At 48.3% G+C, this 26,941-nt stretch overlaps 1 protein-coding gene and 1 long non-coding RNA gene across 2 annotated transcripts in view; both read left to right on the top strand.

Annotated features, from left to right (window-relative positions):
• The first annotated feature begins 2,144 nt into the window (after positions 1-2,144).
• LOC137857516 (uncharacterized) lies at positions 2,145-8,912 on the top strand. The gene is made up of 2 exons (XR_011097117.1): positions 2,145-2,271; positions 7,263-8,912. It is a non-coding gene; the product is annotated as an uncharacterized lncRNA (long non-coding RNA).
• Positions 8,913-15,457: 6,545 nt separating this feature from the next.
• SMOC1 (SPARC related modular calcium binding 1) overlaps positions 15,458-26,941 on the top strand; it is a 141,898-nt gene continuing 130,414 nt past the window's right edge. Inside the window, exon 1 of the mRNA XM_068684150.1 lies at positions 15,458-15,573. The gene's annotated coding sequence lies outside the window, so the exon portion shown is untranslated. The remainder of the gene's footprint in view (positions 15,574-26,941) is intronic.

The raw sequence follows: 26,941 nt of genomic DNA, 5'->3' as shown, positions 1-26,941 counted from the left end.
CCTTGCTGTTAGTGCCTATGGTGCTGCTCTCGGAGGCCTCTGTGTGGGTGGTGAGGCAAAGAGGGACACCCAGCCACCTTTCTGGGGTCCTGGCCAAATAAGCGAGTGGAGGTGGCCTGCTATACTGTGTGCATTTCATTTTGCTTTGGGCAGCTGCAAGGTTCCTGCGATAATGTAGGCGCTGCCAGGTGTCCTGTGTCAGCAAGGCCCTAGGAACTAGGAGAAAATGCAGGAGCAAAGTGCCCAGCAATCGCCTCTCTTTTTCTCCCCCCTCCCAGATCCCCAGGCAGCCTCTCGAAATGTTTGTTTTCACAGCGTTCGCCTTTTAGCCCTGCGCTGAATGTTGTCAGGAGATGCAAGAAGGGTCAAGTCCAGCAGCTAAGTGGCTTTAAAGTGTCGCTGCCTACGCAGCACCCAGACCTCCCCCTGCCAGCTCAGGGCTGCTCAACGTTTGAAAATGACGATGTCGTAACACCCTCACCCTTTGTCTTTGCAGGGCTGTAGAAGAATGCTTCAGCTACTCCGGTAATTAAAAAAATGCCTGCTAGTTGTTTGCTCTTCAAGTGTGCCTGCTCGTTCCCAGTAGCTAAAGCACGAAACGCCACAGGAACCAAGGGAGAGACTGGTTGAGAGAGGCAGAATAAATGAGCACCATTATTTCACTCTGATTCACGCTGGAGATGGCTGGTTGTTTTACGCAGGCACTGGAGCTGGGTGCTGGCACTCGGTCCTGGCCGAAGAGCTGCATCGTGGCTCTGAAGCTGCTGCTCCCTGCAGTGGGACCTGGGACCTGCTGCTGCCCAGAAGGGTGCCTGGAGATGGAGCAGAAAGGCTGAAGGGAAGATTTCCACATTGTCTATCCGGGCACAGAGCAGGCTTTCACCTCAGAGGAGCCAAATGGAGGGGCCAGCAGCAGCCACCCGGTGGCTTTTGACAATTTTTTTTTGACCGTTTTTCTGGACTCAGCTCTTAAAGGGTAAATTTCTAAATGTGCTGTGAACGTTCTCCTTTTTTCCTCACAGCTCAAATGTGCTCGAGTAGCTTTCTCTGCACGGTGAGGTCCTGCGCAGCTCAGGCCACTTGAGGGCAGTGGTTGCATGCCCAGACTGGATCGCTCTCCGAGAATAAAAGCCCTCATAAAACAACAAAGTCTCACCGTAGGTGCCATTGCTTGGATCTATTTTTTTTATTATTATTATTGTCAGATACTCCCAAATTCAGAGGTATGTTCGAATATACTGGGTGTCGTAGGATGTTTGACGAGCCTGAGGCGCTAGAGGTGATGCTCGGAAAGCAAACCACACAAAGTTTGCAGGCTTCTTGTCGGTGCTCAGCATGATCTGTGTTGGAGACTTTTTTTTGAAAGACACCAGTGGTGTCAGTGCTTCATGCTTTCATAATGCAGCCTAATAAATTTACTTGACAAATATGAAATGGCTCTTGTGCTTCTTTCACTGGTGGGGAGTCGAGGTCCAGTTTTCTAATTTGCAGCTGGGGCTGTCATTTCTTCTTTGTTTTTACAGAACTTAACATAATTGAGCTCAGCCCAGTTGTTGCCCAAAGGCCACACTTCAGCAGATGTGTCCAGCAAGAGCAGTGGTGACATGATTTGTGCCAGATTTCACACTATGTTGGCCCACAGTCTGAGATGCGACCTTGGCATCTGGGTGCCCATACTTTGCTCATGTAAGATTTACTTGCTGCACAGTTATATGCTTAACTATTTTTTTTTCTGTGGGTTTTTAAAGTGTTTGGCTCCATTTAGTGTCAGAAATAGTCTCCTGAGCCTTCCTTATATCCTTCTTTCTTCATTCTCCCCCCCAGCTGCTGAGCTTTGTCCTTTTGCTCAGGAGGATGCTGGTGGTGGGTCAGCACCCATCCCACCACAGGAATGCCAAAGGCCTGGAGCAGCCTGTCCTGAGGTAGGGTTACCCTTGCAGCTGTGTCTGCCTGGTGCTCGAGTGGCCATCAGGCTCAAAGAGGATGGGTTTCTGCAGGGGCAATCACTCCTTGCCATGATCTGTTCCAGCTGTGTCTCCCCAAGGCCACAGTTCACTTCTGTTATCATCATCTGGGTGATGCAGCCCACCTGGCTTCCCAATTAAAATCTAGGTACCTTTAGCTCTTTAAAAAAAAGGAGAGCCATCATTTTTTCTCCAGGGGTCCCTGTCATAATTAAAGCAGAAGCTGACCTGCTTTTGTGTCTCCTCCTCAGCCTTTTGGGCTGCTCAAAGGCTGGTTGCCTTGGGCTTATTCATAAATGCATGCAGGGTAGGTCTCTGAGCAGTGTGACTAGCAGCTGCTGCCTGCAGTTTGGTCTGGCTCGACACAAGGAAAATTGTGTGTCTGGGGTGGTGATTAAGTCTGTTTATGTCTGATCCTACTCTGATGGATAGCGAGTAACGAGAACAAATCGATCAGGCTTGTCCTGAGATGGAAACCATTGCAGGATCACAGAATGGTTGGGGTTGGATGGGACTTCTGCAGTTTGTCTGGTCCAGCCCCGTGCTCAAGTAGGGTCACGTATAAACAGGCACAAGCCACCACAAGCTGGGGCAACTGATGCCAGGATGAGGGCCATGCTCCTCTCTCCTCATCCCTGTGCTGAGTCCCACTGTGTCTCCACACCTGGGGGGCAGCAGGGTGACAGGGGCCTAGTCCGAGTGGTTGGCACCACACTGTGGAAGCCTCTCACAGCTATTGGGATGTGCTGACCAGCTGTGTCTGTGGTGGCATCTCACAGCACATGGTCCGATACCCCCATGCCCCATGACGGGGTGTCCCCCTGCCTTCCTGGTGGCTGTGCCCCAAGTTTCAGTGCTGGGCATTTGTTGGCTCTGCCCCACAGCACTTCTCTGAGTGCCAGCAGGAGCCAACGTTGTTTGTGTTTGTTCAAATCCCGTTTAGCATCCATCAGGATTAAAAGAAAAAAATAACAAAAACAACACACAACAAACCTCCCCTCTCACACAATTTTGTTTGATAGGAAAATAATTAATTTTGCAATTAGCTCTGCCCAGAACAAATGATGTAAGAGTGCTGCGTATGGGCTAAATTAGTGCCTGCTGAGACACAGCGCCAGCATCTGTCTGCTTTGGTGACACTTATTTTAAGCAGGCGGAGGAGGGTACAGGGCACCCTCCTGTGATGTTCCTGATGGCTTTGTCTCTCGTGGGGGCCCGGGGAGTGCTCAGCAGCGTCAGCTCTCAGCTGGTCAGCAGTGAAAAACCAGCTTATTTCTATGCCTCTTCTCCATTTTAGGGAATTTGCTGGAAATTTGAGCTTGGTGGTCAGGTGGGCATCGCTTATGTCCTCAGAGTCCAGGGAACTCTGGAGAAACCAGTCCCAAGGGCATGAGGCACATCAGCCATGGAGGCCAGCACTTGCGGTGGGGTGAGGAGAATGCCTGGGCCACCACCATGTCCCCACCTGTGGAGGGACATCCTGGCTGGCTGCCCCTGCCTGCAGGAAGGGTGGCATTGAGCAGGCTTACCTCAAAGGCAGGCCTATGGGGGGGGGGGGGGGGGGGGGGGGGGGCGATTACGCAGAGTGTAGGAAGCCCATTTGTTTCCATGATGTTTATTTTTCCCCAAGATATTGCTTATTGTCTATTGTAGTCACTTGTTAACTACGTAATTAGTGGGTCTAGTTGATCTTGACTGTTTCGTTTCCTTAGGGACCGGATGTAAAAGACAGCTTCATAAATATTTGACAGCTCAAGTTTCCTTCAGACTTTGGTAAAATGCTCTTGGCAGACCATCAGGACCTTCCTCAGGCCTGTATCTGATCCATATAGCTTTGATTGTTGCTCCTAGTTTCATGGGAAAAACAAGCCTTTTCTGCCATTCTTCTGACCTACGCTGCGCTACAAGTTTTCAGAAAAATGCTGTGTTTTCTGTATGTCAGTTGACAAGCCGTTTTGGTATGAGCTTGGGAGAGCTGATCTGGATGATAAAAAGTTCCCTGGCCTCTTGCCTGGTTTCTAGATATAGATGCCTTTCACCTGTGAAGGTCAATTGTGCCTTGACCTGAGGAAAGTGTGCTTCATTTGTATCCAGGCTTACATTTTAAATAAGTTCATAGGGGTAGATTGTGCTCAAGTTCTATCTCCATAGATTTAAGCTGCTCAGTTATTAGGAGAGCACCATGAGGGAGCATGCCATGCTCCTCAGTGCCTTTGCGGGATACTTACAGGAGTTACAGGGCTAATAAGGATGAAATCGCTGGTGCCACTGCAGAGCTCATGGCTTTGTCTGATTCTTGTATCTCTGCATCACTGACAGTGGTGTCTGAAGATTCTGTCTCTGTTCTTCCTACTATTGTGGCTACTTACTCTCTTACTCTGCTTACTCTTACTTAATCTCGCAGCAAAGCTGTGGATTGCTTGTGTTAGAAGATCAGACTTTCCTCTCTCCCATTGGCACATTAGGTGCTTTGAGAAGAGGATGCATGAGCTTACTTCACAGCAGAGATTTCCCCACAAGGCAGAAATAACCGTTGCAGCCACACTGCACTTGCTCATAAGGCTCAGTGATGAGAAAGTCACTGAGCAGACAGCCTGGGTCAGTCTAGAGCTTGCTCCCTACTTTATCACTGTCCCCTCTGTGGGGTGGGGACGGGAAAGGTCCTGAAGCAACCTGAGCTTAATAAGACGAGCATAACCCTTTCCAGCTACAGAAGGGTTTCTTCAGGTTTGGCTTCTTGGTGTTGCTAAGGAATCCTGATTAAATCTACAGGCAGCAGAAACATGGCATTAAGCCATCAGCAGGGCATGCAGTGTTACTGACCATTAGCACAGTGAGGGTGTAGGGACTTCACATAGGGAAAAGGCAAAGGAGGATCTGTTTGTTTACAAGACAAGCTTTGAGAGAACTCAGTGACATAGTTATGTCACTGCTTTTTAGTTTGGATTTTGGGAGAGAGTTGCTGTTTCCCCCCGCTGTTTTCATTCCCTTTGTCTTAAACTTGCACTCATTTCTACGGGGCCCTGATTCAGACCAAGGAGGTAGGACAAGCAGAGGGTTATGCTGTTTGCTTGTGGGAGAAATGAGCTGGACCTATTTCCTTGCTTGCCCTTGCTTTAGGACATAGGCGAGAAAATTTCTGCCCTTGTTCTACCTCTGCAGGGAGGGACTGAAGGCATGTTTTGCTTCCTGGTGGTGTGGTGAGGATGAAGACTCTGGAGGATGGGAGATGTAGTACTGGGCTCCACTGTGCCTTGAAGTAATGCTGGGGAGGCTGGGAGCCTGATGTGATGGTGTGTCCTTTGGTCCAAGGGAAGCTCAGTGCCCCAGCCCTGATGTGCAGCCGATGTGCACCATTCTGCTAAAGCCCTGTTGTCTCTGTCCTGAACTCCTGGCCTTTCTGCACAGTGCCAATGAACCATGAACTTTTCAAAGTTCAAGCAGGCTCTTGAAAACCCCGTGCTTATTTGTGTACTTTGCCATCCTTCTTCACCTTTTGCAGCTCCTTAGGCCCACGTGCGCTAAGCTTTGTCAGAAGTGCTCCAGGGAGCTGGCTCCTGTCTGCATACCAGCAAAGGTGCATGCCTGGGGCTGCCAGCCCTGCTGCTGCTTACCTCTGGGCTGATCTCCACTGGGTTTGTGCCTGTTTTGTTGCATAAAAGGAAAGGAGAGCCTCGTATCTTGCCCAATTGTGCTAAAGGAATAAAGCACATCCATCCTCTGTACTGTCTCTGGCCACTGTGAGTTATTTTGGAAACTGAGGGAAGCAAATCCTTATCAGACAGTGATGGACTGACCTGCTCATGGACAAAGTATCTTCTTTTTCCCATTAATAAATACCCAGGTTAAACGCTGGAGCCTGAGGGGTGTTGTTTCCACATCCTGTGGATACTCTGGCTATCCAAATGTATTCCTTGTCCTCCTGGATATTTTGCTGAGTTTCTGGGCTGATGGAAACCTTGTGGCTTTGAGTTCCCTAAATGAATTAGGCACTGTTGTCTTTTGGTTGTTGCTGCTCCTGCGGTCACCCCCTGTGCTAGGTCTTGTACAAGCACCCAGGCAACAGCAAGCCAAACCCAGCAGTGCAATGCTTTTGTCTTGCTTTAATTATAGCAGGACACAATTATTAGCAGCGTGTTTTTATTTCCATTTGTTCATTCTGACAGCAAACAAAGGAAGCCATTATATCTACAAGAGGATGTTTCAGGAAGTGTCGTGGTAAATAAAGCTAACGAGACCAGTGCACACGAGAGTATCACGTTCTCTTACAGACAGCGATCGATAATCAGGTTGCTACAAGCCAGACCCTTTCAAGAGGCATAGTACCGAGTCTGCACTCAGATTGGCCTTTAATCTTGGATCACTGAGCTCCTCACAGACTGATACATTTATCACAGTTATCTAACCCCTAACACAGGTATCCCTGGAAAGACATATGGCAGGTCTTTCAGTGCTGTAGGAAATGAAAAAAGTAAGTTGGATGGCACCCACCTGCCCCTTTCTGGCAGTATGTTTCTGCTCTGCAAAGGAGATGTGGACCAGGCTAAAAATTGCATGTCAGGTCTGGGATTGACCTTGGATAATGTTTCTGAACCTTCCCAGCTCCCCAAACAGTAGTGCATAGTATACAACATGCTGTTGGAAACATTGTGTTTCTGTGTCCCTGATAAAATTGAGGCTGCTGCCCCTGGCTTAACTTTTCTGTGCCTCTTTGCTGCAAGCAATGCTGTCCTCAGAGGCAAAATGTTACTGAAGACCTGCTCTTAAAGTTGGCAAAAAATGCAGTTAAGCAATGAGATGTTTTTTTGAGACAGCAAAATATCTTCTAAAAGCTTTTTTTGCGCAACAGTAGAGAAAAATGGCAAGAGGCACGTATATTGCAGGGTTTTCATTCTTGAGATCTCTAGTATTTCCTATTCTCCTCATTTTAGCATAAGCCTTTTGATCTTGCTGTTTGCCCCAAAGCTCTGGGCATTAGGTGAGGTTCTCAACTTTATTTTATAATAAAAATGTAGAAGTTTGTAGCCCTCAGGGATTTGGAGAAAAGTTTGAAAATGTGATCATAAAGTTCAAGAAACCAGAGCGCAATTAGGAGAAGCTCAAACATTTATAATTTTCTCTAAAAACCAGAACAAAAACCCTTGTGATTCTTAAGCCGTGATTCTCTGGAGTCTGATGCATAATTTTTGAGTATGTGGGGTTGGCAGTGCTGGAAAGGATGCTTTTCTTCGCCCAGACCATGTTTTTCTTCTGCAAATTTTATTTACCAGCAACTTTTAACCGTTTCTGCATTTGCAGACTGGGCACTTTCTGCATCCACACCTCCCTGTGTGGGATGGGGCAGCACATCCCTCATGTCGGGTCCTATGGAGCCCTGGGTACCTGCATGGGGCAGCTGAGAGTTTCCAGGCAGTTTCCCCAGGTGCAGCATCATCTCCTTCCTGCCCAAGAAGAGTGATGGAAGGAAGGATCCACCACCTCACTACCAAGAGACTCCTGGGGGCTCAGAGCAGAGCCCAGCAGTGGGATTCACTCCCTTGTGCAGCACGGGAGGCTGAGGAGCACTCTACACCTGCCATATCTGTGGGCTAGGAAAGGGCAGCCAGTGGCTACCTTCATCCCAGTGACAAACACCTGGCTGCCTGGTGTAGGTGCATCTGGCCACATGCTTCAGAGCTGCCAGGTCTTCTGCAAACCTACAGCTTTGCTGGGAGAGCTGTCTCCTACCTGCAAGACCTGCCAGAGGGATGTGTCTTTCCCTGCAGGCTCATGAAGGACGAGACTCTCTCCACCTGGGGCTCACTTGTACGGCACTGAGGCAGCCTGTGGCCATGCCATGCCCTCCCACGGCATCTGTTTTTCTGAATCTCCCCCAGCCACAGCATGAGGGAAGCCTGGAAAACCCTGCAAGGATGGGGCGACAGAGACAGCTTCTTCCCCCCGCTTCCCCTGCCCCGAGCTGCCCTCCCTCGGGCACCGCGCTTTTATATTTTTAGAAAGCACAGTTTGTGTTCCTCAGCGCTAGCTGTGCGCGTCAGTGGCTGCTTCACAATGAACTCTCAGGGGCCCATCAGCTTTGTACGTGAGGGCTGTGCCCCGCCACAGTATTTTCTGCTGCGCAGTCAGGCGCACTGCGGGCTCTAGCTGCCTCAACATGGCGGCCTATTGTTCAGTGCCCGCCGTGCTGCTTGAAACCAGGCCCGGCGCTGGCAGCATTGAAGCCTGAGGTCCCCTTGTGTGAGGGCTGACGGAGAAGGTGGAGGAGGAGAGGGGACACTGCCACCAAGGACAGACAGCCCTCTGGAGGATTGGGCTTTGCTGTGTGGCTACAGGCTGACCATGGGATCTGGGGGAGCCACTGAACACCTTGTGTTGGAGAACATGGCAGGATCAGTAGAGCAGTCTGGGGCCTGCAGCCTGGCTGGGCAAGGGCAGCATCTTTCTCCTTGCTGGATGGCTCAGGGATACACTACCAGGGGCAGACACCTTTCTCACACTGACCCTGACAGCCCTCCTTAGAAATGACTCTGCTCCACCTTCCAGGGACCCCACTGTGTGCACCCATATTCGCATCGGGTATCCATCTTTTTCCACAAAAGTAGCTTGTTCTGGGGAGCTTGTTTCGCCACCCACCCGCTGTAAGCACCTGTGAATCATGTGGCCTTTGTAAAACGACCTTGGCTAACCTGTACGATCTCAGACTAAGCTTTCAGACCTTTCAATGCTTTCACAGTTTCCGAGCTGGGCTGAGCGCCCTTCCAAATTGTCAGCCTGACGCCACCCATGCTGATTTATGTTCCCTGAGAAATGCAATTGTAACTATTTCCATTAAGAGAGCCCTCAAAACCGTAAATGGCTCCAAAGTTGTGAAGAATGCATGCCCCCGGCTCCCTACAAATTGCCCCTTATATTTCCCTGAATCTAGCTGTATCCGGTGCTTCAGCTAAAGCAGCGTTTTTATTTACAGCACGTGCACGTGTGCAAGGCACACTACCGGCTTGTGCTGGCACGCTGTCCACACCCAGACTCCTGCCAGAATCCCTGTCCACCACTGAGGCTTCCTATCGCAGCATCACTCCCCAGGTGAAGGCCTCATTCGGTTTGTCCTTTTCCTTACTATATTTGCTCATCCACTTTGAAAATAAGATCTCTCAGGATATTTTTTTTTTATTATTTTTTTTTGTGTGTGTGGGGGAGGGTCAGCAGCTTGTTTGGGGTTTTGCTAACAAAAAAGGAACAATTCTTGTAGGATTCCTAGGACAACACACTTTATTTCAGGCACAAACAAACCCTGGCTCTCAGTTAGCATATGCAAGCCGCTGTACAGCACTGCATTCACCTACGGAGGTATATAAAGGGTAATGATAATGTTGCCCAGAAGGCTAACACATCAAAGGCCGAAGAGCAGTTAAAATGTATTACGAGCTGTTGGCAGTGATTGTGGGGGGTATTAGCGTATTGCTGGTTGAGACGGCCTGAGTAAATGAAAACCCTCTGGATTAATTTGTACACCAAAGAGATTTCGGAGGAAAATGGAGGCTGATGGAAAATGACAAACACTGGAGAACGCAGATAGCTCGGCGTGCTGACCTACGGCAGGGCACTGCTGATTAACTTGCGGCTCCCTGCTGTGCCCTGGGGAGCTCGGCCAGGCCAGGCTGCCCCACCGGCAGGAGCTGCGGTGCTGCCATCCTTGCATCCACGGGTGGTTAGAGGTGAGACTTACCAGGTGTCTTCTGACACCTGGACACCACAGGAGAAGAGTTTAATTATTTTTAATGATGTGGGGGCTGGGGGAGGGAGGGGAGGACTTACTTAGTCTCCTGGTGTCTGGTGTCACAGAGCAAGTGAAGCTGGGAACTTAAATATTTATTAGCACAGAGACTGCTGGCTGAATTGGATGGCAACCAGCATGGGTAATATTGAATGTTATGACTCCATCCTTTACCATGTAAACCAATATTCCAGCTTCTACTGTGTATTTTATTACTAATGCTTCAATTATACACAAACAGCATTTAAACTAAGTGTTACAGCAACAGCTACACAAACTCAAATTATACTGGCTCGTTCGCATGCGAATTGACCCACTGGAGCTCATTGACCCACCGCTCAACCCGCCACAGCCACACCAGGTTAAGTCCTGCCCTCCTGGGCCACCCATCTGGTGACTGGAGCTGGGTACCCATGCTGACGCCAGTGGGCAACTGGCACTGACTGGGGGGTTTCTTCACCTCTTTCACCCACCCACACTAGGTTGTCAAGGGTAGAGGATCCTCTTCTTTTCTCTGGCCAGCAGCCAGGTTCACCAGTGGGTTTTCTTCAGGGTTTTCAAAAGAATTTGCCCAAAGCCAACCTGCTGCTATATTTATGCTTTCTTATCTGGGCATCATATGGCTACATCCTCAGTCTTCTTTCTATGATCTTATCCACTTGTCATCATCTCTGACAGATGACGATTTTCTATTGTTAGTTTTAACTAGAAGCTTCACAGTTTGGGTGGTTTCCTATTCAGTTATTCCAGTCCCCTTGCAGCTCAAGTTAGCTTCATTCCTATGCCCACCATTTGAACTCCACACTTCACACATTTGTCTCTTTCAGACTTCAGGTGTCATAGGAAGACAAGAAGAGAAGATGGCATTTTTCTGGTCACCTGAGATGATTTACAAGCTCCCTTTCTCCTTGCATTATCCTTTCAGTGTACAGAAAAGGGGAAGGAAGAGCAACTAAAACCTGAGCACTGCATGGCCTTCTGGTGGCTGTGTGGGCATGATGGGGATGGAAACTCCAGGGGAACCTTTCTCTGTCCTTTCTCCAAATATATTTAGAAGCAAATTATGTGAGTAAAGATTTGGCAGAAAGACAGAGATGGAAAGTGAGATGCCGTATGCAGCTCATGTCCCAAAAAGCTCGACTCCTGCTGACACAAGTTTGACAGGCTCCCACCTGGTCTCCCAGCTTGTTGTCTCAGATGATTTAAAGCATGGCTGAGCTCTACAGCCTCCATCATTACCTGTCCCACTGTTCTGCCAGCAACTCCATCCTTCAGTGGGTGTCACAGGAAAAGCTGTGTTTTCTGCTTGTGCCAGGGAGCGTTGTGGTAATGTGGGAGAAACAGCAGTCTTTTACATTTTTTTTTCATATTGTGAAGGTAATGGACACTAACTTCTCTTTGACATGTTCCTGAAAAATTCCTTGCTTCTTCCATAAATCCAAGACTTATATAAAGAATCTGTTTTCCATCTTAAGGCTAAAGACAAACATCAATTTTAAAATCTATTTTTAAAGTGAGTTGCATTGCAATTTATAATCTTAAACTGAAGTTTTAAAAGTGCTCTCATCCTTGAAAAGAAGAGACCATTTCATTGCTAATGACTAATGATAAAGTGTTTTCTGAAGGTGACTGAGCATAGCACAAGAAGTCTTAAATATATTTATTAGCTTATTAAACATAATGAATTGAATCTGGGTGCTAATATTAGCTATGCCTTTCTAAGTGAAAAGCACTTTTGGTTAGTTAGACAGTTTCTTATCAAAGAACAAAAATACAACATTAAAACATATGCAGCTTACTGAATAATCATGTTATTTGTCAGACAAGCAGAAGAATCATCACTGAAGCACTCTCAACGTGCCAAATTGGGTAATATACATAATTAGGATCCATTTGATTAGATATGTGCCCATGGTAACAGCCACACTCATGATCCACATATTAGTACAGCCTTGAAATAATCTTCAAGGAGAATGATGGCAACAGTGCACATCTGAAGCTTCACTGGAGAGACTTTTGGAACATAACCTACGTACTGATTTCCTCTGTTTCTGTGGTTATTCTTTATTTTTAAACAATGCATGCTTTTGTTCTCAAAGGTGATATACTGCTTCCACGAAATGTCACTGCACTTTTATCCCTAAAAGGAAGATCTTGTAATCATCTACATAACATTTTAAAGCCCCAAACCTTCCTATATTTAGGGACATATCCCAGCAATTGGCAAGACTGCTGCAAGCTGTTACTGGGAGGTGGGAGCAATCATCACCTGGAAGCCAGCCCATCTCAGATCCACTCTCCTCTTGGAGCCCAGGACAGCCCAGTGATGGATAAGGCCTTCTGGATGTTCTTTTAGGCTGTTGCAGGAGCCTCGTGAAGACACTGCAAGGACTCAGTGAGAAGATGGATTTTGCATCAGATCCAAACCTCTGAGAGAGCCTGCAAGTGCTGATCTACTGCCAACCCACAGGGAATGAGTCTGGAGGGTACTATTTGGGTAACAGTGGAACCCAAGAGAGTTTGTTTAGCCGTAGATGCAATATGAATTGTTCCTGCAGTTTATTTTTACATCCTTAAAGGGTGAATGAGTTTGGAAAAGTTGGGCAGAGGCAGGGAATTAGCAGAATGAATTATTAGGAGTTATTTATACAAAATGAGAGAAATAAATCTCCTGGTACAACAGCGTATGTCCAGGACGATGACAGTTGCTGCTTTTGCAGTAGTGGCCACTGGGAAATGTTTAAAAGAATATTTTCCCCCCCGTAAGGAAGAGACCAGGATATAGATAGGTTTGCCCAGGTGAAGGCACCAAGCAAAGACTGGTTTGTAGTTGGGGAACCTGGGCAACAAATACCGAGAGTCTGGCAGAAGAGGACTGTGGATCACCCCTGGGGAGGTCCTGGCCAGCCTGATCCAGTGGGGTAGGATGGATGTGACTAGAATGTGGCCATGTGAACTATCCCACCAGTGCAAGAGAGCCGTTGTGTACCAATGCGCAGACACCTCACCCTGTAGAAGCAAGACAGGACCCTGTCTGGGGATATATAATGGAGAGGGAATCAGCACTGAAAGACTGTGCAAAACAATGATTCAGGAAGTCGTCTGGCTTTTGGGAAAAAGGGGTTTATGTCAAGTGTATGGGAAACACAGAACAGCTAGAAGGTTTTGATGGAGGAGCACAGGGGAAGACTTTACTCCCTGGTTTGGCTTTTGCAGAAGAGGAGCACTTTTCTTCAAGGGGTCGGTGACACACACAGTTGTGTTTGCAGCCTTCAGCTGGAAGGCAACAATACTGTAAGTCATGGCTACACAAGGCAGTCAAACTGGTACTAGGTATGATGGTAGGATTATACAGGCAAAAATAGACTTGTGGGTCCATCTGGGGCATGCAGTGCCTGATTCAGAATGGGTCACCTTTCTGCATATTAGTGTGCTGTTCATCACACTGGGGGCAGGATCCATAATCCTCAGCAATATAAATTGAGTTCACTGATCAAAATGCACTAAAGTGGTTTGTCAAATTCCTACATCCTTCTTTTTCAGCAAGCACTCTTTTTAGTAGGGCACTCTTTTAGGCTACCCTGTGGACAGCTGCCTCCTGTATGTGACAGCACACTTGCACTGGGTGTGCTCAGGTGCTTGGGATGTCCTGCAGGCTGAAGGGTGTCCTCTGGCCATGGGGCTGCCGGTCTGGCATCTCTATGCAGGGTGAAAACAGCCTGGAAGAGGCACAGCAGATGTACCCACTGTGAGAGTGCTCAGGCACACATACATGTATGGGGAGTGCTAGTCCCTCCTGTGATAAACAGCTCTAAGGAGAACTATGTGAAATTTTGAGTTTCTGCTTCTGTTTTCCAGAACAGAACAAACTGGGGCAAAAAAATAGGAAAAAATTGTTTCCTGGAATTAAAACAGTCATGTTCAGAAATGTCTACATGTTCTGTTTTGACATTTTTTGGATCAAAGTGAAGCGTTTTGACGTTTCTGAGGTAGGAATGTTTTGTTTCAATTTGTTGAACTGACATGAAACGTTTCGTTTCAAGTCTGCTTAACATTAAAGTAGGCAGTCCGCTTCCTTGGGTTTGGGTCCCATTCTCTCCTCTGGGCTGTGCTCCCTGGGAGCTTTGCCCAGCTCCCATAAAGCTTGGGCAAGGTCCACGTTGTTCTCAGTAAATGTAGCTCAGCCACAAGGCCCCATGCACAGGAAAGAACAGAGGCCTTTTCGGGAAAGTGCATTTTGATGTCGAACTGAACCAGAATGAAAAATTGGGGGGCAGTTCACCTCTGACAGTTCACCCCTGGCAAAACACGATCTCATTCCAGCGGTGTCCCCATCTTCCCACCGGCGTTTTTTAATTGTGCAGAAGCCGTTTTCTGATCAAAAAAGGAGGAAGTCTCCCAGCGAGCGCCTGTATAGGTGTTGACAAGATCTACATCAATCGGCTCCCCAGAGGGCTGCAGGCTGGTCCCCTGGACTTAGTCCTTGTTGTGGGGTGGAGCAGCCCCCCCAGAGCACACACGGCCAGGACAAGCTGAGGAGCCCCGCTCCAGGCGCTGGCTGAGGCCCAGGCAGCCTCTGGCTTGGCTGGCCCCAAGGGGGAGCGAGGGTGAGAGGGCTGAAATAAGAGCAGAAGTTGCTCTCGGGATGTTAGCAGACCCTCTTCTTTTCTGGAGACGGCTGTCGGGTCTTGCTGGTGTTCCTGAAGAATTTCGCCTAAAAGCTGCTCTGGTTCATTCTCGACGGGGCAGATCCTACAGCTTGCTGTGCAGGACTGGGCCCCTCCTCCCCCTTTCCTGAGCAGCAGCTTCAAAAGATCTCTGATTTTGCTCTCCAATCAAGCAATCTCATTTGCAAAACAACTGCGAGGGCCCTGCGAAAGCGGAGGGCCTGCTCCTTTGTTCAGGGCTGGCTTTGGTGACACAAAGGAACCATAAAGGTGATGGCGGCGAGGCCTGGGCAGCAGCAGCGCTTCCTGGGCTGCCAGCCCTGGCCTCCCTCCCCCAGCTGTAATTTCAGACCCTGGACGTCAGGATTATGCAGGGCCGAGACCAAGGCGAACAAGGTGGATTGCAACTATTCTTAGCTACAAAAATTATTCCCGGCTCGCTTTGAAATCCGAACCAGGGTTAATTTCTCCCCCCCTTCCCCCAGCCTGTTTCCTCTCCTCTTTCATGTACCTATTTGCATAGACTGTCATCGCAAGAATCTCCATTAAAATTGAAAGCCTCCTTCCTGCATGTCACCTCTCACAGCCCCCTTCCGCTTGCCCTGCGTGACTTTTGGAGGGCTGGAGAGCAAAGGTCCTCCGCTAGCATCGCCTGGCCGAGCCCTGCATTCCCCGTACCGCTGGGTTGCTATAGGAACATCTATCAACTGGGGAGTGCCGGGGAAAAAGAGCAGGGAATTATCTTAATTGTCTAATGATTGATTAATATGTGTTTACACAGCACTTCAAAACCGTGCATCCTTCGGTAAATTGTTTATTAACTGGGCAAGTGGTGTAATTTGCTGGGCATCCTCCACTCTCGCTGGTTTCGGTGGGAGGAAAGGGTGGTAGGCAGCTTGCAGGATTTGTCATAACTATATTAGTAATATCTCTAGTAGTTCTACTTCAGGAAAACAACTTAAATACGAGCCTTCCCTTTAAATTTTCATAGGCAGGGCTGTTCCCACCTGCCACTAATATTGCTCAAGTGCCTCCACTATAAAGACCTGTGTTTAGCTGTTCTCTGTTTTGGCAGATTTCACCCACCTGGGTCCCTGATGTTTGGCCCTTGCTCTGCTTCCTCCCTCATCTGCTAATGAGCTGAGACCATCCCCAAGCAGACTGCAAGGTGGGTGCAAACCAACCCCTTAGAGAGCTGTGCTTCACAAAGTGTAGGAGAATCTGGGATGCCAAAGCAATTCCCTATGTGCTTGAGAAACAGGGCTTGCAGCCTGCATGGCTTTAGTGTGAGCTGCCAGGTGCTCTGGGCAACCATATGTCTGGTGTGACCTCGGTGTTGAGTTTGACTGTCCTGGTAGGTGCAGGCAGTGAGACAGGCTGGTGTAATAGGGTGCAGGCACCCATCGAAGCTGGTCTTCCTCATCTAACTCAGAGGGGCTGCTTCCGTCAGTAAGGTCCGTGAGAGAGGATGAGGAGGAGGGTGTTAGGTATAACTGGTGCTTATGGAGGAGCTGCTTTCCTCTGGTACTGCTCCATACGGAGCACAAAAGGCCTTGGGTGCTGTGGGGTGGGCCTTGATCAGGTGTGCGATGTGTATGGCTTGCTAGTTTTTCAGTGGAAGTGCAGAATGAGTAAGGGAACTTGCAAAACAAAACAGATTTGTCCAGGGTATTTGCAAGTTATTTAAACCCTACTGATCTCAAGGGCTCTCAGGCTTCTCAGTCCCTGTGAATCTATCTGCCATACAGCAGATAGCATCCAGTGAAAATGCCTTCACGTGTGGCAGCCACCTTCCTGCTTCATTTACAGGGCCTAATCATAGGTTGCTGCAGAAAAGTCTCCAATTCTGCTGAAGAAAACAGCAGCAGTGCTAGGTTGCTATTCTGTAGTGGTTCAGCACTAGAGGGGGATGTAGCATGTGCTTTCCAGCACGTTTCGTATGGGCATGCAACAATATTTTACAGCAATATTTATGAGGCGGCTGTTTTTTTAATTGCTGACATGAAGATTTTTCTCTTGCAGGGGCAATTTTCTTGCATAGGATAAAAATCAGAGAGGCTGCTGTTTTCTAAGCCTTAAGAGACTGTGCCTGTAGCCAATGAATTTTGTGATGTTTAATATGTCTTGGATATTGGGGCCTCAGAACTTAGGGCAATTCTCAGGTCTCTTTTTTTTTTTTTTTGTCTGAAGTGAGCTAGTGTTCTAAAAGCAAATAGAGGCTGCTCTTCAGCTGGCTAGGAGGGTCTGGGGCCTGTTCTTCTTGCCGTCGTGACATTTAGTGTGCTGTGCCAGAGGGCTGCAGCCGAACTGTGGTAGCGAGTCCTGCGAGTGGCTGAACTAAGGCGGAAAGCCAAATCCACCCGGCTCGGCTTGCTTGGAGTTTCTGCACGTTCCTGTTCTGAGCAAAAAATGGCTCTTTGATTTCGCAGACATACCAGTAATAAAAAACAGTTGTCCACTTCATGAAATGTTGCTGCCTCATGGGTGTTTTTGCAAACTTGTAGAGTGTAAAAGCTGGTCAAATTCCTGTCTCGTCTCTCGTTTTTCTCCTGCTCGTCTCCCAGGAGCCTTTCTCGTTCCATGTTTTGTTCATGGCGCAGATGAATGTCAGTATGGGGACAGGATTTGGTAGCCCTCTAGCTCTGGGGATTTCCCCTGGTGTGTTTGGGTATGGTTTCTTGGGAGAAGAGCAGTTTTCCTGCTGCATGCCCCATAGATGCACTAACACAGCTGTGCAGGACAAATGCTCCTGTACTGCAGCAGAAGATGGGAATGGCACTTGCTGAAGAAACCACATTTCCAGGCCAGGAGATATAGAGGCTCTCTTAGTTTTGTTCTGCCTGTGGCAGACCTTCACGTGCAGCCCCTTGCCGTCCTCCTCGTACCCTGGACATTGCACGGGGCTGCTGTTCCCACCTCACACCGAGGGCAGCGTTGGAAAAGACATCCCCATTCACATTCCCAAATATAAACTTTTCTTCCCCTACTTTTAGTGCCTGTAATTACCTCTTTACTCCAGTGCCAGCAATCTTCTATCAGGCATCGTTATTAACGGAGAGAAAGGAGAAGGGGAGGGAGGGAGAGCGAGAGAGCCACAAAACTTAATTTAATCACAGCACCCCATGCTCAATTTAACAGACACAACAGCTCCGAATGGGGTCCCTGTGCAACGGGAGGGCAGGCGGTGGAGTGTCCCTGGAAAGAATTAATTGTGGATGACAATGTGTAAACAGTGCGGATGAATAGGGCACGCAGGTGTGAGGCACCGGGGCCATCCCGGGGACTTTTTCACACGAATTTCAGCTCCTTCACTGCTGACCTGCTCCCGAAAATGTGATTAGTGTCGGCGTTGGGAAACCATTCAGGGTGTCAGGATTTGGCACATATTAACTAGCCCTGGGGGAGAGAAGGGGGAGCGCCTGGGGGCTATGAAAGGAGGAAGTCTGGCAGGCGAGGGGATTGTTAAAGGGACAGAAAATCCTCGGTGCTGTGAGATGACCGGGCTGCTTGGGGGAAAAATGGAAGACAGGCGAAGCAGAAGAGCATTCTGAGGCATCCTAGCCCTGCCTGAGCTGGGTGGAAAACAAGGCATTGCATCGTGGAATATTTTTCTCTGTGTCCATCATAAATATTGATGATGTTTATATTACTGACTTCTTCTTGGCGGGGGCTTTCACAGTTCTAGACACTTCAGCTCGAGAGATAAACAGTCAAAACAAGCAGGAAAATTAATGACACGGCAGCACCAAGAACAGGAAATATCTCCTGGGTAACATATGGATGTTATTCAGCATGCAAAAATCCCCCTTCATCAATACGTACCCTATATGTAAGGTGATACATACAGACAGGGGGTTGGATAATGGGCCCAATTTACCAAGCATGAGGCTAGACACTCTTAAATTATGTTTCCTGTGCCAGCCTGGCCCTCTGCATCCAAATGTCAGATTTAAGTGCAGAGAGCAGATGAGGTTAGGATTTTTTATTTTTTTAGAGTGATGCAAGAGGAAGGACAGCACTTGGTAAGGGCTGCTGTGAGTACCAGCACCCTTGCTGGGCTCTGCTGCTCCCTTTCTGCCTTGCTGGGAGCCCTTTTTCTGCCCACCCTTGGCTGTGGCAGCGCAGCAAGGTGCTGCACAGCTGGGATTCCTGGCTTGGTGCTGCCTGGACCGCCTAGCCTGCAGGCTCAGGCCTTGCGTCATCACAATCGTAAAAGTTATGCTAACCACAAACACACCTGGGGATGCGGAGGTGAGGCTGGGCTCTGCTGGCTCGCAGAGCTCAGTGAGGGGCAGGGCTGGCCGTGATGCAGGGCTGCGGTGGGCCAGCCCCTCGCTGGGCTGTTCTGGCTTGGAGAGATGGAGAAGGTGGTGAGGAGAGGGCGTGAAGTGCCAGAGCAAAACCCATGAAGAGATACTGAGTAGAAACCTCAGTTTAAAATTAATTACTGTTGAAGATTAGCTACTTTTTTTTTTCTTCTCAGCAGCCTACATAGATGTGGTGCTCAAGTCAGGCATCCATTTGTATAAACTGATGATGGCTGTCGCTGCCTTCAGGCTGGGGGCTGAGGCTGTGCAGGAAACTACTTTGCTCAGGCACTGAAAGTTTTTGTCTTTGGTTCAGATTGTGGTGATTGGGGATGATCTTTCCGGTAAATTACAGAAATGGCCACATGGGAAAGGTATTCCATAACTACCGGTGTGACCTGGCAGCGCTCCTGTGCTCAGTTAAATCATCAACATGTGGATAAAACCTGTTTGCTGCTAAGTCCAGTGATATCGAGATTCATAAAAAGCAAGAAATAATGACACAGTTTATTTAGTGTATGTCGGGGGGGGGGGGGGGGGGGGGGTGTCCCGTCCTGCAGCTTTTGAAATGGGATCCTCCCTGCCCAACAAGCTGCCCAAAAACTGGGTACCTGGCTGAAGCCATTCATCTCAGTTCTCCGGGGGAGCAGGGTACATCACCCTGCTTATCTTACGTCCTCAGCAGGGTCTACTGGCAGTCACTGCATTGCGACCTGATGGTTGGTGGCTGTTTTCAGAAATGACAGTCAGTGCTACTGCTTTTTCTTTCCCCAGCATCTTGGCATCAAGACATCTGCTCTCTTGGAGCACAGCAGCACTCAGGAGAGCTCGTGCTGAAAGACATTTCTTCCTATGAACTCTTTGCTAGTTCTTCTAAAAATCATCAGAAATGAAATAATTCTTTAATGCCTGTTCTTACCAAGGTGAATGTGATTTTTTTATTTGCATGGAGTACTATTTTGGTCATGTGCTTGAAATATCACCAGCTAGAGAGCTGGTAGCTTTCCCACTGGGAGAGGGCTGCAGGACCCAACAAGATGCTTTTTGCCAGATGACCTAGGGGCTCTGCAGGCCACAAAGGACTGTCTCCAGGCAGGCCATCCTTATCCTAAAGGACCAGCTGGCTGGGCCTTAATAGGTAAACCAACAAGGACTGGATTTTCAGAAAGGCTGTAACACTTGCTCAGAAGACCCAACAATTCTTTCATTGTACCTTCTGGTTGGATCACTGGATCTCCACTTGGACTGTCGTTAGCTATTGTTTCAGATTCCATGTTCCCTGTCCGTGCCCCTGCTGTAATTCCCTGTGGGAAGCTTTTCTTGGGGCCACCCTGTCGTGGCAGTGCAGACACTAGCTGCAATACTACCAAGGAAAACTATGTAAAGTTTCTTTAGTTCAAGGGTGGAAGGCTTGGGGATGAGAGAAGGTAAATAATGTGCAGGCAGTGCAAATGGGAAAGCTGAAGAAGGTGCAGATGTGACTCCGCAATCAGTTGTTTTAAACATACAGCCATAGCTCTAGCTCAATTGTGGATGTGTTTGTTTGTTTGTTTTACAGAATTCTCATTTCAACCAGATTTAAAACATCGCTCTAAACTGATATTGCATATGAAATACGCTGCTTTGCTGACAAATCCCTCTTCTGCATATGGAATATGCTGCTTTGTTGACAAACCCCTCTTTCTTGAAGTTTCTCCAGTAAGTGAAGGCATTTTCAGGCTTGGTGGGAAATCAGTGCAAGGAGGGGCTCTGGAAAGTTTAGAAGTCACACAGGTGTGTGCCTCCGTTCCTGCCAGCTCTCATACCCACTGCTGTAGTGGGTATTGGTTATCACATCTGCTGAGTCCAGCTTTGCTCATGCTTCTGTTCTGCAAGAGAGCATTCAGCAAAACACTTGGCTTCTTTCAGCCCCCTGCCAGTGCCTTGGCAACACCGGAGATCTCCAAAGTGCTCTGAGATGCAGACTCGGGGTAACTTATTTTCCCTGTAGCAAGGCTGGAGGAAAAGCTGCCTTTGGAAGAGGTTACAGCAGAGGGCTAGGATACAAGAGTGACAGACAGCAGCCTCTCCTAGGAAAGAAGAGCTGAATTTTTGGTTGCTGAGGGCTACTGGCTTCCCCACGCAAGGTCTAAGCTAGGACAAATTCTGGATGTGCTGGGGAAAGGAGACCTGGGGATATGGAGGGGAAACTCACTGCTCAGTACTCGGTAAAGGAGAGATGCCTTGCAGCTTAGTGTCTGGGGGTCATTAATCACCACAGCTCAGATGGTCTGCTCGCAAGTTGTGCTGGTCTGGCTGCAGCACAGCAATGTGGTGGTATGACACAAACCAATATGGAGCAGTTATGAAAAGCAGTCTCTCTGCTGGCTTATAGGTGATCTGAGTGAATGAAATGCTGTGGAGCTTCCAGTCAACATATTTCTTCAAGTTAGAAATGGATTGACTAAATCAAGTAAAATAACTCTATCAAACTTTCAGCCAGAGCTCAGATTACGTAAATTGTGAGTAATTTGCTTTTCCTGACAGTTTTCAAGTCTGCATTTACAGCTTCTTCTGGGAGTGCTTACAGAACTGCTAAGTCTCACTTCAGCAACAGGCTTGTTGGGTATTTAGCCTTTCCTAATCAGCGCCCACACTGAGGTAGAGGAGAGGCAGTACTGATTTCTCAGTCCAAATTGTCCTCCTGGAAGATGCTTCTTGGGTGTAGGCCATGAGCGTGAGGGTAGGTAAGGTACTTTCTTTTGTCCCAAGTTTATCTGTGTTAACTGAAAACCAAAGAAAAACCAACTAACCAAAACAAACAAAGCCTTTAAACCCTATCTTCCTATCTGTTATCAAGTGGTGGGCAGTTGCAAATGATGTTGGGCCTGGAATAGGCACCAATGTGGTGATGTTGGGGTGCTCAATCTGTCTGTCCAGGGGTTTACCTGACAGCAAACGAAAGCACCCATCCTGCACTGCCAAAACCTGTCTTCTGCCTGGGTTGGAAGCAGGTTTGACTCCTCTGATATGGCCAGAACAAAGGTTTTGGTTCATTGCCTGACTCCAGCTGCAATGATCACATACAGGGCTGCTTGACAAGTGTCCCCAGATGCCCTCAGTGACAGGAACTGCACACCTTATTATCCATTTCTGTGTTTCTTGACCCCTCTTTTTGCTGAGGTTGCAGTTCCCTTTGTTTGCCCCAGACTGGATCCAAAGAGCCAACCTGCACCTTAGTCTTTCTTCCTCAGTAGACCACCATAGTTTTCCCATATTCACTGCTGAATTTGGTATTTCTGTTACTGGTAGCTAGATTATCTCAGCTGTGCGTGTTATTTATTACCAGCACGGGTACCAGGCTCACTAGCCTGGTGAGGTCCTATTTCCCAGCATGTCCTTGGTGTTCCCCCCCAGCTATCTGTGTGGTTTGGCCGCTTCTCACATGCGTCCCCCTTAACCACCTGAGAAATCCAGCCAGCCCTCATGGTGCTATCTGCAGTTTTTGCCAGCTTCTCACAATATTCCCTCTCACGCTCAGCTTTCCATGTCTCACATCCCCTCTCTCACGCCCGTCAGCTCCCACATCCTTCTCAGGTCGCTTAACCTCACACCAGAGCCCAGATGACAGCTTTGCCTGCATTGCTATCACCGTCCCCATCCTCCAAACTGCAGCATTTTTATTTGCTTGTAGCAGACCTACATGAGGACTATTAATACACTTATGTGATGATGTAAATCCAAGTCTTCACTGAAAAGTCTCTGAGGGGCTGACTTTTTGAGGATATATGGTAAGAAACTCAAGGCAGAGGTGACTTCTGAGCAGTTGTATGTTCGGCTTTCCAGCTAATGCCAAAGCCCATAGCTGCTTAATACCAAAGTAGACTCAAAGAAGGTGGTCGTGAAATGTTTGTGGATGTCCTTGCTTGTTCCTTGGCAAGTCTATGGGATTACCTCTGGCACCCCGAGGGTGGAGAAACTATTCAGCTTGGTTGTTTCTTTCACACCTTCAAGAATGTGTGAGGTGTCGTTTTGGATCTGCCTAGCGATGCTGGATGCCTGCCCAAACCAAAAGCTGGACGTGGGAACAGTTGAAGTCCTTATGAGATGGACCTGGGGGAGAGGAGGTAAAAGCAGCCAGTGGCACAGGGGCTGAGCGCTGGTGAGACATTCCTTGTGTCTCTGCCCTTCCCTGGGTGCTCCAGTTCTGCTTTGCTGCTGCACCTCAGTGGAGCCAGCTCCTCCTGGTCAGGGAATGTCTTCTCCATTCAGGGATTCCTGCTGAGATGAAGCCACCTGAAGCCATGCTGCTGGCTCCTGAGAGGGCCTGGGGACGGAGCCCTGCCCCAGATGAGTGGTTGAGCGGTGCCTGCAGCTCTGCTCTCACCCTCCTGAAGTCCACCTGCTGAGCTCCAGCTCCTGCTGGCAGCAGCAGCCCTTTGCCTGATGCTGCTGAGCACTTCCCGTCCTGGAGGCTGGGACACCCGCATCCTGCTGGGGTGGAGGGAGGGCAGAGCCTCTGCAGGGTTATTCCTCATGAGTCTTGGGTGTTAGCACCACACACACACAAAGGTAATAAAGGAAAGAGCTTGTTGTAAAGCCACAGATGTGACAAATGAGTAGGTAGCCCACAGCCGAGGTGAAGCAGCCTACTTCAGGCTACTGGTTTCTACCAGGGGAACAATGTAAGGCTATCTCCTAGCTGCGAGTGCCCACTGGATTTTTATCCATTCATTGGCTACAGATTGCAAAGCATCACCAAGTTAGTTGCAGTCTAAATTTCAGCTGGTTTAGGCCTAGAGATTATGAGCACATAATTAAATAAGAATAATGTAATTTACTTTAAAAAAGAAGAAAAAGCCAGAGAAGTGGGATTTTTTAATAGAAGCTTATTATTTTTAGAGAGTGAGGGAGGCACTGAAATACCTGAAAACACCTACAAACAGCAATACAGAGTAACCTCTGTTTAACCACACCAAAGAGCCCTATTCCCTCCATATTTTGGGCACCCTTGTCTCCTTTTGCATAGATGAGCGGTGAAGTATTTGGCTAGTTCCCAACTGAGATTGCACACCCAGGGTTTTACCAAGCTTCTCCATTCCAGTGGTGCACAAAGCTTTACCTGCTCTGCAAGCACAGGTACTGCTGGGGTGTGTAGCCTTGGCTGGCACGAATGCTTGGCCTCAAAAACTTGGGTGGTTAGGTGTTGGTGGCCACGCTCTGGGATGGCTGCAGGAAATTTGGCTGGAAATGTTTTGTGAAAAATGCATGAGAGCCGGTCCTGAAGCACTATGTATGTACGTGCTATTTTTCTGCTCTGCCAGCTAGCTTAGTGAAATATCTTTGTTTCTGATGCATGGTGCCTGACAGTCTCCATCTTTGGGCCACGTTCAGGAGGCATGCAAGTAGAGATGACATTTTGAAGAGGACTTGTTGACCTACGCAGGTATTTAGGGGCCAGACCAAAGCAGACCAGCATCTGACTGGGGTGATGCAGCCAGACATGAGCTAGGTCCACAGGCGCCCCCCCTACTAGTGAAGTGGGGTCGGTGTCACCACGACTTGCTGGCCTGTTCTCACACGAACTAAGTGGAAGGGAGGCCACTGAGTCTGCTGGAGTGCCCAGGAGGTTTTCTACACACCTTCTTGGACCACGTGGCTCAGGCACATTTTAGGAGAGGTTCAAGCCCCAAGGAGGCCATGGGAAGTGGTCCCTAAGTCAAGCTGCAGGTGCTGTGAGGACTCATGATTCCTCAGCAGGGGAGGGGGCAGCCTCTGGTAGAGCTGCCATACACGTGTGCCTCCTGCATCCACCTTCAGCGCAGTCGAGGCAGGCCTGCTTTTTTTGGGAGGCATTTCCACCCCTGCATGGGAGGGGTGCTTATACACAAATACATATCTTATGTGGCTGTATTCCTTTGAACTGATCCTGCAAGCCCACTGAAGCGCATGGCAGGTGGGTAAAGCCTACTCATGGGAGCACCGATTTGCACAAGCAGGTTGCTGGTTTTCAGCAGACTGCACCTTTCTCCTGCCTCCTTCCAGTCCCTGTGTTTGGACTCTCTGAAGCCTTCCCTTGTGATGCAATGAGCAGATCTCTGTCAGTGCTCCGTGCGGTATGCAGTACCTGAGGAAGCAAATGGCAAGCAGTGGGGACGGATGGTGCTCAGCACACTGCTGGGAAGCCCTCTGGCTCAGCCCCACAAGATGTGCTCTTTTCTCTTGCTCTGCTCCATCCCCAGTGTGTATTACACTTGCCCCAGCTTTGCAGAGATAATTTGCACTCTCCTAGTTCATTAGCTGCTACCCCCTCCTGTCTGTGGGCAAAAAAAAAAAAAAAAGCCCTTACTGTTCAAAAGAACACATGCAGCAATCATTAATGCTGACCCTAATTGTGCCAATTCAAACCACTCAATAGCTCTAATTAAAACCTCTCTTGTGCAGGGCACTGAACAGTAACAAAACTGTCACCCTGAACAATCAAATCATGGAGTTAAGATTTTTTTTCCCCTCCGTTGTATTCAAATGTTGTTGGTGCTGTCGGAAAGGGTCATCTGAAGGGATTAAGTACGGGGCTTTTGTAGGCTGCAAAGGGGGGAATATTTAAAAACAGCCAATATCTTTTGGTCACAGTTTGAAATCAGAAGACCCCAACTCTTTTCCAGGTCTCCTTTCATCCACTTCACCCACCCCCATGCAGCAAGCAACACCTGCAGAGCCGACAGGCTCTGGGTTATGAGACACATGGACACCACAAGTCAACTTAAACATCTGCAAAGGAGGGAGGGGGGAAAGCCCAGGCGTTCCTATCCCCGCAACCTTGTTTCTCAGGGTCCCTGACTACACTTTCCTGTGCACCATAAATAACTCTGCAATTACATTAATTGGTTGCATATTTGTTGACGCAGGGGTGGACAAGGGTAGGTTATGGTGGGAGGATTTTTGCTTTCAGTGCAATTTTATACTACTTTCCTCAGATGTCCCTTAATCCCCAGTCTCCCCTCCCCCATAATTTAGGATTCACATGTCTTCCAGAATAACTTTATAAGCGTGTGGGTGGGAGGGGGTGGGGGGGGAGAAAGAGCGTTAAAATTCATTTGATGGCACCCATGCACTCACATCTGTTCTGCCGTGTTTCCCTAGCAAAGTCTATCAATCAAAAAGCAAAAGGTTGATATGTATCACAGTAGGATATTTCAAAAAAGCTGGTTGCAGGCGATTGTGTGCTGCAAGTTCTTTTCTGCAGAGTTTCTGACAGCGTCAGAAGAAAGAAGCAGTATGTGTGCATGCCATTTTTTAATATATATATTTGTTTCGGTACTTTTTGTACTTTTTTAAAAGAATGTAGTGAAATCAAAAGAGCAAAAGCATTAATTACCACAATCCCAGTCTCAGCATCTCTGTTTATTGTTGAGCGTGTTCTGAAGCCCAGATCTGGGAATGCAAGAGCCTGGAAACACCGCAAGTGCTTCTGCATCTGTGGCTCTAGTTTAGCTCATTGCAGGCACAGATGCTGGCTACAGCATGTGGCTCTGGGTTCAGACCACTGCCTCCGAGTATATGGTGTGGGCTTCTTGAGGGAATCTTTTCCTCCAGTGTCTCCTTGGCTTGCTTGCTTTTGCTAGCAGCAACCAGAGTTGCAGTAAGTAAGTTCATGGCGTGCCGTTTCATCTTTCCTCCTTTCATCTCTCCTGAACCGATGTCCCAGCTGAGGACTGGGGAGTAGGATGATACCCGTCGAGCCCTGGCAGCCTGCCTCTTCAAACAGCCCCAGCACTTTCTGTTAGAAACCACCTTCGTTGTTTCTTGTTCCGAATGGCTGGGTTGCGCTGCGCGCCCTTACAACATTGCCTTGTCTCAGCGGTGAAGCAGTTTCATTTAGTGATGGGCAAAATAGCCCACATTTATAGTGCAGCTTGACTCAGCCTTGAAGTATTTAGCCTCGGTTAGCAACTAAGCACAAAATCTTGATGTATAAACATATAAACACACATTTATTATGTATAGAAGCAGCGGAACAAAAGAATGTTTTTAAAACACTTGGAGGAGAACAGTCCCTTTTTGTGCAAAATCATAGCAAAATCTGCCATTTGAGAAGATATGCTGAAGGTAAGGTTGATTTTCCCTAATTTCCCTCAGGCCCTGCAAATTCTAGCCCAAGGGCCAGCAGGAGGGCCTTGCTCTTTTCCAAACTTAGGGATGTTTCACCTTCTGATTGCACTGGCCCCTTTCTGTTTGTGCCATCACAAG

Source organism: Anas acuta, chromosome 5 (genome assembly GCF_963932015.1).
Source record: "Anas acuta chromosome 5, bAnaAcu1.1, whole genome shotgun sequence".
NCBI lineage: Eukaryota > Metazoa > Chordata > Aves > Anseriformes > Anatidae > Anas > Anas acuta.
The sequence above is the reverse complement of the archived record's forward strand: the minus strand, read 5'-3'. Positions and strand labels throughout refer to the sequence as shown.